This window comes from Ornithorhynchus anatinus, chromosome 8 (genome assembly GCF_004115215.2).
Source record: "Ornithorhynchus anatinus isolate Pmale09 chromosome 8, mOrnAna1.pri.v4, whole genome shotgun sequence".
Classification (NCBI taxonomy): domain Eukaryota; kingdom Metazoa; phylum Chordata; class Mammalia; order Monotremata; family Ornithorhynchidae; genus Ornithorhynchus; species Ornithorhynchus anatinus.
In genome coordinates this window covers 1,405,041-1,419,318 of record NC_041735.1, presented here as the reverse complement: position 1 = coordinate 1,419,318, position 14,278 = coordinate 1,405,041, and the positions used below count along the sequence as shown (strand labels likewise).

The following is a 14,278-nucleotide window of genomic DNA, read 5'->3' as shown; positions in this document are numbered from 1 at the left end:
TAAGCCCCACATCACTTATTTACATATCTGTATTTATTCCTACTAATATCTGCCTCCCCTTCTAGACCGTAAGCTCCTTGTGGGCAGAAATGTGTCTACCAAGTCTGTTATATTGAACTCTCTCCAGAGCTTAGTGCAGCGCTCTGAATGTGCCCAATAAATACGGTTGGTTGATTCCAGCCCATGAGAACAGACGGCGTCTCCGCTCTGGTGATCCGGTACCTACCCCAGTGCTAGGCCGGTGCTTGGCACACAGGAAGTCCTCAATAAATACCAACCACTAACACACTACTGCTGCCCACCCCCTTCATCAGCTCCCCTATTATGCCCCAGGCGGCCCTGTCCCCCATCTCCCCTCAAGGCCCAAGTGGAAACCTAGGCCTAGTGCTTCGCCCTATCTGGAGTGCCCTGAACCAAACAAAAAGGTCCACAAGATTTTCATTAAGATTCAATCCTAGCGAGGGCTCAGAGGCAGAGAGGAGTCCCCACAAATCCCAGAGGAACATCAATCGAGCCTTCAGCACAAAGGCTATTTGAAGAAGGCGCTGCTGGCCCGAAGCTGGAGTAAAATTTACTCGGACCTTTCTGGACACTATCAAAGCACTCTGGAGCTCATCCTCAGATCTGAAAGGGTCAGGATTTAGAAGGGAAGGGGCAGGGTAAAAATAGACCTGTTTGTAACTGCTGGCATATCCAGCAGAGGTCGAAGGGACCAGGTGCTCTACAAAGTTTTGCAGACACTGTTCCAGCCTTGCACACGCGTGTGTGTTTTCTTTCTTTCTCTCTCTCTCTCACTTTCTCTCTCTTATGCTCAGCACAAATTCTAAGTATTTTCAGAGCTCAAATACCACCTACTTGGGCTCACTGGCTCATCAGCCTCATGGGGAATCAGCCCAGCAGCTGGGAGGCAGAGGTATTGAAAGACAACGAGAGAAGCCAAAGATAGCACATACCCACCCGGAAAGCCCCGTGTGGTTGAGGCGAACTACGCTAGAGTTATCGGACAAAGCTACGTGTTTTGCAGGTTCGAGAGTTCTCTAGGTTTTACACTCATTCTGGAAAGAAACAGAGGATGAGTCCATAAACACCACCCAGTCACTTAACCGAGAAACGCTTCGCGAAGGAGGGGATTTTTTGGGAGACTTAGAAGATGAGACACTTGACCTCAATTCAGAAGGGAGCCATGAGAAGGCCTCACAGCCCCACACCACTTATGGGCACATCTGTATTTTATTTATTTATATTAATGTCTGTCTCCCCCACTCTGGACTGTAAGCTCAGTGTGGGCAAGGGGATGTTTCTGCTTATTGTTATAATGTACTCTCCCAAGCACTCAATATGGTGCTCTGCACACAGTCAGCGCTCGATAAATACGACTGACTGAGGCCTCACGCGAGATGGGATATCGGTGGCTGGGCAACTGGCGAAGGTTTTTGGGTTTTGTGCCAGTTCTGTCATGTAAAAGGATGTGGGTACTTAAGTGGCAGCTGTTCAATAACTCAGTATAATATCCAGTATGTGTTAATATGCTCCTGATTGATTTATTTACCCGATGAGCCCCCTCCTCCTCACATTTGCAACTTCAATTAGAAGGTCTTGTCTATCTCGCCACAGACCCCCTTTCTCACGTCCTCCTGCTAGCCTGGAACTCCCTCCCCCTCCAGATCTCCACTCTCCCCCCACCTTCAAATTGGTCAATCATATTTATTGAGCGCAGTGTGCAGAGCACTGTACTAAGCACTTGGGAGAGTACAGCATAACAGAGTTGACAGACACCTTCCCTGCCCACAGTGTGCTTAGAGTCCGGAGGAGGAGGCAGATATTAATATAAACAAATAAATTAGGGACACATAGAAAAGTGCTGTGGGGCTGAGGGAGGGGTGAGTAATGGGTGCAAATCCAAGCACAAGGGTGATGCCAAAAGGAGTGGGAGATTTATTAAGGTCCCATCTCCTCCTAGAGGCCTTTCTAGATTAAGCCCTCTTTTTACGGGCTCCCTCTCCCTTCTGTGTCATCTATGCACTTGGATCTGTGGCCTTTGAGCATTTGATATTCATCCCACCCTCAGCCCCACAGCACTTATGGACATCTCTTTAAATTATGTATTATAAATTATCTATAGTAATGTCAATCTCCCCCTCTAAGCTGTAAGCTCATTGTAGGCAGGGAATGTATCTGCTAACTCAGTTGTACTATTCCTTCCCAAGTGCTTAGTACGGTGCATAGTAAGCACTCAATAAATACCATTAATTGAAGAGGGACTTCCCTGCCAACTGGCTCCTCAGGCCAACCAGGGTCCCTGGAACAGGACTGTAGCTAGGATAGGTACGCCAAGAGAAGATGGAAGCAGAAACCACAGAGAACCAGCACGGCCAAGTGGACAGAGCATGGGCACAGGAATCAGAAGGACCTGGGTTCTAATTCCAGCTCTGCCACCTGTCTCCTGTGTGACCTCGGCCAAGTCACTTCACTGTACCTCAGTGACCTCATCTGTAAAATGGAGATCAAGACTGTGAGTTCCACGTGGGACATGGGCTGCGTCTACTCCTGGGCTCATTGAAGTGCCTGGCACAGCGAAAGCACTTGAATCCCATGAAAAACAAAAAAAATAAAAACAAAACGAAAACCCAGAGACCACCAGTCCTCAACCAATCAATGAAATGTACTGAGAGCTTACTGCATGCAGAGCACTGTACTGAGCACTTGGGAGAGTACAATACATGAAAATTCGCAGCCCTCCCACCCCGGGGACTCACCCCCTCACCCTAATCCTGCCCCTCGATTGTATTTTGCCCATCAACAAGGGCTGGGCCCTTAGACTGATTTCTCTTCAGGCTAGCTCCTTTCCTCTCCTGGTCAAATCTAAATTGCCCTGGATGTCACCAATGTCACAAGATTTGGGCATCAACGATCATTTGACCCCTCAAAAATAAGGAGCGTCTAAAAACCTCGTCTTTCAAAAGAAGCCACTTAGCTCGGAACATTGGGGTCGGAGGTCTGTGACTTAATTCACCCCCTGGATACCCCAGTCTAAGGATATAAATATCCTTAATGTACTTAGCAACGGTGTCTGCAATCCCCTCGCCGACAGACGCTGCTTTTTCAAACGTGTGCTGCAGCTCCTTTGTGCAGACTGGATCTGTAATTCTTTCTTTCTCGGGTCTTTTCGACGGAACGCGCAGAGTACCGAGTCGATGACGTGTGCGCCCAATTCTCTTTTCCACAGCCCGCTGACCAACGGAAGAACCCTCTGGGCTAATGAATATTCAAGGCGCAGCCAACGCTACCTGCCGCTCCTGGCACGCGGAGAGCCATCCACATCCTTTGGCAAATAACGCTACTTCCAACCAGCCGGCAAATGGGACCGTGGGGACGAAGCCAACGAGGGAATGGACCAAACTCCCTCGTGACAGAGCCTCCTTTCAGAGAGCGGGCCTCGATAAGCGACATCTTTCTCAAAGCACTTCGGAAGCTGGGGAAAAGGAGGGATGGAAAGCTTACTGACTTCCACATTCCGGGACCCCATTTCTGAAAAGCGCCCACCCAGGACAAACGCGCCCCCGTATTACAAGACGGGAGGCGGCTTCTGAGTCACCCTGACTTGCTCCCTTTGTTCATCACTTACGTACATATCTGTAATTGTATTTATTTATATTAACAGCTGTCTCCCCCTCTAGCATGTTGGTTCGTTGTGGGCGGGGAACGTGTCCACTATACTTGTATTCTCCCAAGCGCTTCTCCCAGTGCTCTGCACATGGAAGGTGCTCAATAAGTACAACTGACTGACTGACAGTATGTAAGCTCCTCGGGGGTGGGGGAACGTGGCTCTGGTTCTTTCCTGCACTGCCCGGGCTCAGCCTTGGCCCGTGCTCCATCCCGATCCCATCTGAGAAGCGGCATGGTGTAGGTGATAGAGTACAGGCCTGGGATTCAGCAGGTCGTGGGTTCTAATCCCTGCTCCTCCACTTGTCTACTTTGTGGCCTCAGTCAGGTCACTTCATTTCTCTGTGCCTCAGTTGCCTCCTCTGTAAAATGGGGATTAAGAACTTGAGCCCCATGTGGGACAGGGGCTGTGTCCAACCCAATTTGGTTGTAACTCCCCTCCATCGCTTGGAACAGTGCCTGGCACATAGTGAGTGCTTAACAAAAACCACAATTATTATTATAACCTCACGGTTTCTGAGACCAGCCGTGGGGAGGGGACATAGGACGAGTGGACAACTGAATCTTTAGGGTGGAATGGTTGCATGTGACTCCAGCAGCCTGAGCCAAGGACAGGGGCTCCGACCTCTCCCCCGTCCTGTCCCCTGCCCCCCGTTCCACTCACAAAAGTGGGAAGCTTCAGGAAAGACCCACCAGTCTGCATCGCACACAGGCTGTGACTCTACTGTCACTAGGGCCAAAGGAAGGCAGACGGGGCAGTACATCCGCGTCTCTTTGGCCTGGGAGCCCCATGTGGGACAGGGACTGTGTCCCACCTGTTGATCTATCTACCCCAGTGCCTAGCACAGTGTTTGGCACATGTTAAGTGCTTAACAAAATATCTCATTACTATAGTAGACTGTAAGCTCCTTGGGGGGAGGGAACATATTTACCCACTGCTACGTAGTGCTCTGCACACGGTTATTATTATTAATATCTGGCCTTTTGAAAGGCCCCCATTTTCTTCCTCCTGATGAAATCAGGCCCGTTTCCTAATGGGAGGAGTTTTTGGTGTTTTTTTAATCCTCCTGGTGACCTCTCTAACTGGCTTCAACCTGATGAATTTGCCTTTGATGAGGTCCGGGGTTAGGTCCGCGAAGGGGCGAGGTGGGACAGCTCTCAGAGGGTGTCCAGAGCTCGGCACACAGGAGGCACTCAACGGTATTAACAGTCAGCTGATGGGCAAGGCACTGGACAGACAGAGGCCTAGGGACACCGAGGAGGTGGGCAGGCGGACAGACACCGGGCTGGGCTCCCAAGGGAATGGAAACCGCTCTGCAACCCCCTACTGCCCCGATCCGGACTTCAACCTCACCAGCTCACTGTGGGCAGGGAATATCACCGTCTATTGTTGTGCTGTACTTTCCCAAGCGCTTAGTACAGTGCTCTGCACACAGTAAGCCGTCAAGAAATACGAATGAATACGACTGAACGAATGACTGAATCCTCAGAACTCCTCCCTCGCTTCGCACCTTAGCACAAATGGCCAGAGGACATTCGCTCCAGCCCCAATTCCATAGCACTTGTGTGTGTATCTCTAAATTATACATTTTAATTTATTTATCCATCTTAATGTCCTTCTCCCCCTCTAGACTGTAAGCTTGTTATGGGCAGGGAACGTGCCTAATTCTGTTACGGTGTACTCTCCCAACCGCCTTAGTATAGTGCTCCACTTATACCACTGACTGACTGAGAGAGGGCCACGGATCCAGCAGGAAGGGTTTAGCCAAGGAGGGTGATCGGCACGCGCCCTCCAAGACATCCTGGCACACCATCCTCTGGCCTGGGTACGAGGCCTGCCAAACCCGGGCTGAAAGTCCACGCGACGGAGCTCTACTCTAGCGTGCTGAAAATAGGCCAAAAACAAAAGCAACTGAATTTCTCCACGTGTTCACACCATAATAGTACTTAGAAGCAAACATTCAAATCCTCTAGCCTAATTTCATCTTAATTTGTTTAATAAGATGTGTAAAAGGCAAGAATGTCCCCCCGGGAGAGCAATTTTCTTCATTTTTCTTGTTAATTCAATAAAGTCACAAGGTTAATTGACCGTGGCATCTGGAGTGGAGATTACAGAGGATTATATACCTGCAAGCACACAGGCAACAGAACAACACACACACAAAGATGAAGGGCCCCAAAAGACTGCCCCAGAATTCAGCAATTCCTGATGCTCCAGATGAATTTCCCCTCCCAGGCCCCCTATCTGCTCTCCCCTTTCCTCTTCCTTATGCCTCACTCGGCCTGCCACGGTCTCTTATTTACCAGTCCACTTTTAGCATCTCCCTCCCTCGTTTTCAGTCAGTCATATGTACACACACACATTTCCCTCCACTGGCATCTTGCTCAAGTCCAAAAAACAAGTACATAGAGGTATGCTTGCCTGCCTGCCTGCACGTGCACATGCACAGGTTTCTCTTCCTCCACCACTTGCCATTCTTGCCACCCTTCCTTCTACCCATCATTAAAGACGCCCTGCTCCTGCCATCCCAGCCCGCGTGAGGAGTGCAGAAGCTCCCGTCTCATCGCCGACAGGCTGGGGTGGGTGGGAGAGCGGGGGGATCCTGAGACCCCCACAGCAGCAGCAGCCGCCGCCACCACCCCCGAGCCCTCACCTGTTTGGAGAGCCGGTATTGCACACAAGGGCGGCTTGCTCATCGTCGCCGGGAAGGCCCTTTCCCACATCCTTGCCAAAACCAGAGAAGCTGGGGGGGGGACGAATAGTCGTCCTCATACCGTGCTCTGATCAGGACGGATTCAATGTGGGAGGGGATCAGGGACATGTTGAGACAGCGGGATGGGAAAAGCCGAAGCCCCACATGGCACCAGACCTGCCACGAAGCCAGGGGCAGGGGAACCTCGACTCTCCCAAAGGACCCCTTTTTTCCACCGGCAGAGCAGAAGCACACTTTAAGACGAGGAAGGTGGTTTACCGCCCACCTATTGGCCGGACCAGTTTATGTCCTACAGCTGAAGGAGACTCCCTTCCCCTGGGCAAAGGCCTGGCAATCCCAAAAGGGAGGGTGACAGAGATGCCGGTTTGCAGACAGGAAGGAACGAGAGAACACGCCGGTGGATCTAAAATAAGGTGGGTAAGGTAATGGAAGAAAAATGAAGACCATTTGAAAAAGGAGACGCTACACCTCCCTTCTTTCCGCACCTGCCGGGGCCACCTCCTGAACTTGTGAAAAGTTCTCTCTTTCCTGGAGCTAAAAGTTTTCAATGCTGACAACCTGCCTCAAGAGCCCCCTTGCACTGTTGACTTTGAGAGGTGGGGAGGAGATTTAGAGGCCAGGGCAAACATCCTGGAAAACCCCACATAACTGGGGTCCTTGGAAAGCAACGCGGCTTCTGGAAGGGTTCCTTCCGGGTCATCGAGCCGTTGGGAAATAGATTAGGGTAGCAGACTCTTGGGGTTTTATTTGACATTTCTTAAAGGGTCTCTTTAGAACTGTGCACGCCAAACCTCAGCGGAGGGGAGAAGTTAGGATGACTCTTCATCCTAATCGCTTTCTCCGGGCTCTCTTGCCTCAACATCCCTCCCAAACACGCCCCCCCCCCCCCCTTATACACACACACACTCTCTCTGTGTCTCTTGTCCCCTGGGCAGCTTGGGCTGTGACTCCTGGGGCCCCAGTGGAACGTGCCCACACCCGGCAGTCAGGAGTCCTGGGTTCCGATCCCGGCTCTGCTGCTACCTGCCACTATGGGACCTGGAACAAGTAGCTTAGCATCTCCGGACCTTTCTCCCTCCCTCCTGGATTGTGAGCCCCCGGGGCGGGAGGGGGAAGCAGGGACTGGGTCAGGGATTGGCAGCATTTAGCCCAGAGCCAAATTTAGCGGCCCATTGGAAGCGCTTCATCAACACCATTGTTCCTGGGGGTGGAGGTCTGAGGGTGGAGCTGCCTGGGAGGTGAACAGCCCCCTATTCCCTGGGGCTCCAGCCCCGGAGGGAGGGAAAGGTGCTTCTGGCTGACTCCCCCATCCACAACGACGCTGTGGCTCCAAATGGCCGCCATTTTAATTTAGGCATTCGGACGATGCTGAACATTCACTTTCAATCGGCTAAGAGAAGGTCACTTAAATCTGACAACACAGGGAGGCAATCCCAGTCGAGTGGTGCACCTCGTGAGGGAGGAGGCTGCCGGCCGCTAGGCCTCTGGCCAGAAGAACAAGCTCCAGGTCCAGCAGGCCAAACGAACTTGAGGGCCAGTAGACCAGGGCAGGCCTGCTGCTTTCCTCGCTGTTTATACACAACCTTCTTCTACTCCATTTTCCAGGTTTTGCCGTTCTAATAATAATAATAATAATAATGATAATAATAATAATAAATTGCTATGTGCCAAGCACTGTTCTAAGTGCTAGGGTAGAGATACAAGGATAATCAGGTTGGACACAGTCCCCGTCCCACACACAGTCTTAATCCCCATTGTTCTTTGGTCTGTGTTAACTCCATCTGAGAGGCCCCTGAAGGAGCCAGATCCCAGTCAAGCTCAAATGGGTCTGCACTGGGGCTACTTCTCGGCCCCCCTCAGCGATTTATAAATATGGCCTGTGTGAGGGCCTCTCCTGAAGAATTAATGAGTGGAGAGTGCACTCCTCAATGGTCCTGGGAGGGGAAGCGTGGAGACATACATAAGGTCTCAGGAATCTGAGAGGACGGGCCCGTGGATGGGTGGATGGCTCCACCTCCCCGGAGCAAATTTATCCTCCAGCACCCCCAACATCGGGGCCTCTCCTGGTCCTCTTCAGTTTATATTTCTTCCACTCCCCCACTCTCTCTCTAACACTTCTGAGGTGAGCCTTTAAGAATCCAGCACCAGGCCCCAATTCCCTTGTCCCAGGATAACGTTCCTGCCTCCTCCTGGCCCATCCCCAGGCCAGATTAGCAGTGTGGCCTAACTTCCCAGGAAGAGTCTTGGCTCCTTGCTATTTCTGAAGGGGGAATCAAGAAACCAACAGACAGATCTCTCAATTGGAGGGGCAGACAACCATGGAAGCCTCTTCGATCAATCCATCAATAATAATAATAATAATGATGGTATTTGTTAAGTGCTTACTATGTGCCAAGTACTGTTCTAAGCACTGATCAATCCATGGTATTGCTCGAGCGCTGACTGAACAGAGCACTGTACTAAGCCCTTGGGGGAGCGCAATACCGATGAAAGCCATGATCTCTTGACCCAAGGATGCCCTTCAACAAGCACATCACAATGGTTCCTTGCTTTTATCATGCCTTTTTACTATTCTCCATCACTTCCCCATCAATGATGTCGTTTCATCGTCCTCCCGGCATCCATGAGGCAAGGAGAGGCAGGCGTTCTATCCCATGTTGGCACACTGCGGCCCAGAAAGGTTAAGGGACGAATCCAACGTCACCAGGCAGGCCCGAGCAGTGTGGCCTAATGGCTAAAGCATGGGCCAGGGAGTCGGAAGGACTTGGGTTCTAATCCCAACTCTGTCACTTGTCTACTGGGTGTTGCTGGACAAGTCATTTCTCTTCTCGGTGCCTCAATCACCTCATCTGGGAAGTGGGAATTAAGACTGTGAGTTCCAAGTGGGACCGGATTGTACCTACCCCAGTGCTTATTACAAAGCCTGAAACACAGTAAGCGCTTAAATACAAAAAACGAAACAAAAAACGGAAGAATTACTCAGCCCTCTCAACTCCAGTCCCCCAGACCACACTTCTCTCTGCCACCCAACCCCATCAGAGCATCCCAGCCTCACAAAGCCAGGTTTCCCTCTTTCCAGGCAAGGAAGGAATGGAGCCGTCCCCAAGCCAGCCAGCCCACTCCGTCGGCCACCACCGAGCCTCAACCTGCTCCCCACTCCTAGCACATTATGCACACTCTTTGCACTTGCCACCATTAGGCTGAGCTCCCTGTCTTCCCCTCCTATTCCTGCATTCACTTGCACTGAGGCTCTAGCCGGGACTTCCAGGAAGTCTGGATGCGCTGCCTGGAGGCAGAGAAGGGAAGAGCTCCGTCCCGACGACTCGGAATAAAGACCAGGCTCCTCATTTCCTCTTCTCCCACTCCCTTCTGCATCCCCCTGTACAGGGATCTGCACCCTTTATTCACCCTTTCCTCAGACCCACAGCACTTATGTGGTATTTAAGTGCTTTCTATAAGCCGGGCACTGTACTAAGCACTGGGGTGGATACAAGCAAATTGCGTTGGACACAGTCCCCGTCCCGCACGGGGCTCACAGTCTGAATTCCCATTTTACAGATGAGGTAACTGAGGCACAGGAAAGTGAAGTGCTTGCCTAAGGTCACACAGCAGACACTTGGCAGAGCCGGGATTAGAACTCTTGTCCCTCTGACTCCCGGGGCCGTGCTCTATCCACTGTTTCCCATGTCCATAATTTATTTATCTTAATGTCTTCTCCCCCTCCAGACTCTAAGCTCACTGTGGGAACGTGTCTACCGACTCTGTTATACAGTACTCGCCCAAATGCTTAGTACAGTACACTGTACATAGTACGTGCTCAATAAATACAATCGATGTGATTGTCACCTGAGGATTGTCACCCCTCCCCTCAGTACCCAGGTCTTTCTAGCCCAGGGGTCTCTGCAGTCTCTGCCACAGCCTGGCAGACTGGCTTTCCCCTTCATAGCCCGGCCAGTCTCCCCGCCGGGTCCCAGAGCCTCGTCAGGTTGCCCGCATCGGGCTCCGGCCACAGCCCTCCTTGGAGCAGCCCCCCAGGGCTCCGGATCGGGCCCGGGCAGCAGCTGGGAATCCATCTTGAGTATGTTTGGGTTTCTAGAGTTTAGGTTTTTTTGTTTTTTGACTTCCTGGGAAAGTAGTCTGTTCCTTCCCTCCAGACTGTGAGCTCTTCCTAGGCATGGCATGTTGGACAGAGCAAGGGCCTGGGAGTCGAAAGATCATGGGTTCTAATCCCAGCCCCGCCACTTGTCTGCTGTGTGAGCTTGGGCAAGTCACTTCATTTCTCTGGGCCTCAATTACCTCATCTGTAAAATGGGGGTGAGATTGTGAGCTCTATGTGGGACAGGGACTGTGTCCAACCCGATTTGCTTGTATCCACTCCAATGCTTAGTACAATGCCTGCCACACAGTAAGTGCTTAACAAATTCCACAATTATTATTATTATTCTCCTCCCCTGTGCCTGAGACCCCAGGAGTGCCCAGACTAATGGTCCCTCTGCACACAGTGGGAACTGCTGCTTCCAAAGTGCCCATAACATACAGCCATTTCGGTCTGAAACTTAATGATAACTTCTAACTGTGCAATTTACTAAGAGCTTAGTCTGCACCAAGCACTGTATTAAGCACTGGGATACACACAAGATCACAGAGTCAGACACAGTCCCTGTCCCACATGGGGATCCCAGTCTAAGTTGGGGGGAGAACAGGTATCGAATACCCTTCAGACAGATGGGGAAACTGGGGTCCAGAGAAGTGAAGTGACTTGCCCAGGGTCCCGCAGCGGGCTTGTGGCACAGTTGGGATTGGAACCCAGGTGCTCGGACTCCCAGGCCCGTTGGTGCTCTTTCCACTGGGCCCGCTGCCTCTTGGGTTTCCAGTACCCATCGTGGCCGGAACTCGGCCAGGGCAGCGTTGCCTTTCAGGAGGAGGAGGGAGGGTGCGAGCCAGAATTCGGGAGGGTCGGCAGGGCGGGGCAGTGGGCGAAGAGAGTGGACAAGTTCGAAGAAGAGAGCCAATGGCCAGCAGTTTCTGCTTGTTGCAGAGAAGAATGGGCAACATTAGGGAGTCTTTGAGGAGTGGGAAAACGTGTGCAGCATGTCAATTTAGAGAGATGATCCAGGCAGCAAATACTGATCGACTGCTTGATTTTTAAGTGCTTAGACACTGTACCGAGTACTAAGGAGAGCGAAACAGTAGAAAGACAGGGCCCAAACTGCCCTCCGGTGTCCAATCTAACTAGGGCCAAAGTTGGAAGACTAAGACTAATACAGGAAATAAGCTCCTGGTCTAATGAGGAGGAAGAACAGGTATTAAAACCCCATTTTACAGATGCAGAAACTGTGGCACAGAGAAGGAATCAACTTGCCCAAGGTCACAGAGCAGCCGGCGCATGATGGAGCTGGGATTAGAACCCAGGGAAAATAAGTGAATGTAGAGATAAATACATATGCAGCTTATGGATAATTCATTCATTCAATAGTATTTATTGAGCGCTTACTATGTGCAGAGCACTGGACTAAGTGCTTGGAATGGACGATTCGGTAACAGATAGAGACAATCCCTGCCCACTGACGGGCTTACAGTCTAATCGGGGGAGACAGACAGACAAAAACAGGATAAAAGTGGACGGATACAGGCAAGGGCTGAGAAAACTGTTCCCCATCCCCAGTTCCCTGAGTCTCAAAGTTCATGTTTGGAAATCGACTCTGCCAGCCCGGGCGGAGAGGGTGAGAGCCTCAGAAAACCGAGTGCTACCCACTGAGAGGAATGCCAGAGCCAACAAACCCCTAGCTTCGCCTCCATCCATTGGGATCCCACCGATCCAGCCTCGGGCACTCCCATTTCCCAGTTTCTTTTCTGAGACAGGAGAGGAGAATTTGGCAACTACGGCTCAGTTGCACCGCTTCGGAAGTCCCTCTCCCGCCTTCCGCCCCGAACCCAAAGACTCAAAACACTTTGCCAAAAGGATCAGTTTTGCCACCTATTTGCCAAAGAAACTAACACAGTCCCTCTTGGGGACAGCGACATCCTTTTCTACCACTTCCTCCACCTACAAATTTTGTTCTCCTTAATTTCTCTGGGACTTCCCTGCTTCTATGAAGTGCACAGGTTTGCGAATTAGATTTCCATTCACTTGATACCCTCAACACCACCTCATTTCCATCCTGTCCGGAAAACTTGTTACCCGCTTAAAATGTTCAAGGATTTAAATTCCCTTTATTATTTCCAAGCTCATCTGCAATCTTACTGAGGGGCTGCCATAGTACGAGTCTCACGGGGACAAGACCACGTGAACAATGCCCCTTATCTGAAAACATTTGCAAATGCTGTGTGACCTTGGGCAAGCCACTGGACTTCTCGGTGCCTCAGTTACCTCATCTGTAAAATGGGGATTGAGACTGTGAGCCCCTCGAAGGACAGGGGCTGTGTCCAACCCCATTTGCTTGTGTCCACCCCAGTGCTAGTACAGTGCCTGGCACAGAGTACAGTCTTAATAAATACCCTTAAAAAAAAGGCATCCAAGAAGCTCTTTCAATTCAAACTTCCCACATAATAGTAATAATAATAATAGTAGTATTTGTCGAGCACTATACTATGTGCTGGAGTAGACACAAGATAATCAGGGCAAACAGAGTCCCTGTCCCATAAGAGGTTCAAGATCTAACAGGGAGAGAGGACAGGTATTGAATTCCCATTTTGCTCACCTCCTCCAGGAAGCCTTTCCAGACTGAGCCCTCCCTTTCCCTCTGCCCCTCTTCCCCTCCTCATTCCCCTTTCTCCCTCCCTCTGCTCTTCTCCCTTCCCTTCCCCACAACACTTGCGTATTTGTATATACTATTTCTCTATTTTATTAATGATGTGTATATATCTATGATTCTATTTATCTTGATGGTATTGATGCCTGACTAATTGTTTTGTTTCGTTGTCTGTCTCCCCCATTTAGACTGTGAGCCGGTCACTGGGCAGGGATCGTCTCTACCTGTTGCCGAATTGTACATTCCAAGTGCTTAGTACAGTGCTCTGCACACAGTAAGTGCTCAATTAATACGACCGAATGAATAAGGAATCTGAGGCCCAGATAATTGAAGTGACTTTCCCAAGGTCACACAGCGGGCAAGTGGCGGAGCCGGGATCAGAACCCAGGTCCCCTGATTCCCAGCCCGGAGTTCTTTCCACTAGGCTGTGCGGCTTCTCGAAGAGTTGCTAAACAACTGATCCCCAGCCCAAAGCGTGGACTTCCAGCACCCGTTTGGGACTGCATGCCACTGGGGAATCCGGGAATGTTCCTGGGACCACACAGGGCCGTCTGTCCGTCTGGACGGAAACGCGCTGAGAGGACAGAGGAAACCAAGGGCGGTCGAAGCTCGTGACCCACCACGCAAGTTTTCCCTCCTATGAGGTCTGGCGGGAATGTGACCCACGCATTCTAGGACAAATGACCACTGGACATTTATATCCACAGGGAGATTGGAGCTTTCTTCGGAGCAGTTACTTACTCAAGCTCCTTATCTGTCCTCCTGGAAAACCCACCCCAACCTCAGTCTTTTCATGCAAATCCAAACGATTACATTAAACACTTCTGGCTTCCACTGCCCGGGGGTAGAACTGCATCCTCACCTCTCCACAGGAACAGGAAAATCGAGATTCACAAAAAACTGAGGTTCTCTGGGAAAGGTGGCTGCTTGTCTGTGGGATGGGCAGGCGGTAGAAGCGCTCTTATGAACACTTTGTCTCTTTTCTGAAAATAATAACAATTGTGGTATTTGTTAAGCGCTTACTATGTGCCGAGCACTATGGTAATAATAATAATGTTGGTATTTGTTAAGCGCTTACTATGTGCAGAGCACTGTTCTAAGCGCTGGGGTAGACACAGGGAAAGCAGGTTGTCCCACGTGGGGCTCACA

The 14,278-nt window shown here is 50.8% G+C and overlaps 1 protein-coding gene across 2 annotated transcripts in view; it reads right to left on the bottom strand.

The window, feature by feature from the left end:
* Positions 1 to 14,278, bottom strand: part of CTDSPL2 (CTD small phosphatase like 2) — a 65,738-nt gene that overhangs the window by 35,114 nt on the left and 16,346 nt on the right. The window contains exon 1 of one of the 2 annotated variants that reach the window (XM_029070576.2): positions 13,992 to 14,086. The exons of the other annotated variant lie outside the window; for it this stretch is intronic. The gene's annotated coding sequence lies outside the window, so the exon portion shown is untranslated. Of the gene's footprint in view, positions 1 to 13,991; positions 14,087 to 14,278 lie in introns of those variants that run through there. 2 annotated transcript variants of the gene reach the window in all.